The sequence below is a fragment of the Arachis ipaensis genome, chromosome B10, assembly GCF_059453495.1.
Source record: "Arachis ipaensis isolate K30076 ecotype BB chromosome B10, ASM5945349v1, whole genome shotgun sequence".
NCBI lineage: Eukaryota > Viridiplantae > Streptophyta > Magnoliopsida > Fabales > Fabaceae > Arachis > Arachis ipaensis.
The window spans coordinates 70,742,255-70,743,509 of NC_142435.1; the positions used below are offsets into that span (position 1 = coordinate 70,742,255).

General features: G+C 42.2%; 1 non-coding gene across 1 annotated transcript; it reads right to left on the reverse strand.

Annotated features, from left to right (window-relative positions):
• Positions 1-784: 784 nt before the first annotated feature.
• Positions 785-888, reverse strand: LOC148580357 (small nucleolar RNA R71). The gene has a single exon (XR_015895936.1). It is a non-coding gene; the product is annotated as a small nucleolar RNA R71 (small nucleolar RNA).
• Positions 889-1,255: the final 367 nt, after the last annotated feature.

Consider the following 1,255-nt stretch of genomic DNA (forward strand, 5'->3'; position numbering starts at 1 on the left):
TTTGAGTAATTTACTTTCAGTTTTAGTTAATTTCTTCCCTTCCCCCTACTTTTTCATTTTTAGTTATTTACCATTCATTTCACTAACCCACTAACTGTTTGATATATTGCATCACTCACACTAACAGTCATTCTGACAGAAATACTTTCTGCATCTATTTTCCTTGCTTGTACTTGTTGGTTGTATGACAGGGAGAAGAAGCGGGGCTTCAACTTCCTTTGATTCTGAACCTGAGAGGACCTTCCTTAGATTAAGAAGGGAAGCAACAGAAAAATGTGTAGTTGGTGCTGAGGAAGAGGAGGAATACTTTGAGGAATACTTCGAACCAAATATAGAAGAAAACATGGAAAACCATCATGAAGAAGAGGCTCACAACCATGGCGGAGGAGGTCGAGCAAATCATGCTGGGGAGGATAGAAGAATTTTAGGCTCTTACATCAATCCAAACCCAGGAAACTGTTGAAGTAGCATTCAAAAGCCAACCATCCATGCCAACAATTTTGAACTAAAACCACAGCTCATCACCCTTGTTCAGAACAACTGTTCATTCGGAGAAAGTGTCCAAGAAGACCCCAATCAACATCTAACCACCTTCCTGAGAATATGTGACACAGTGAAGTCTAATGGTGTTCATCCTGACGCCTATAGACTGCTCTTATTTCCATTCTCACTCAAGGATAAGGCAGCCAAGTGGCTGGAGTCTTTCCTGAAGGAGAGCTTGACAACCTGGGAAGATGTGGTAAACAAATTCTTAGCAAGATTTTACCCTCCTCAACGAATCAATAGGCTGAGAGCTGAGGTCCAAACTTTTAGGCAACAAGATGGTGAGACTCTTTATGAAGCATGGGAGAGGTTTAAGGACCTGACAAGGAGGTGTCCACCTGACATGTTCAACGAATGGGTGCAGCTGTACATTTTCTATGAAGACCTGTCATATGAATCAAAGATGGCAGTAGACCATTCATCCGGAGGATCTTTGAACAAGAAGAAGACCATTGAGAAAGCCATAGATGTCATTGAAACAGTAGCAGAGAATGATTATTTCTATGCTTCTGAAAGAGGCAACACTAGAGGAGTAATGGAGCTAAACAATGTAGATGCTCTGCTGGCCCAAAACAAGCTCATTACCCAGCAGCTGGCTGACCTCACCAAGAAGATGGAGAGGAACCAAGTAGCAGCAATCACTACTTCATCAACAACCCAAGAAGGAGTGAATGAAGAAGCAGAGGGTAGTCAGGAGCAAGCCAACTACATT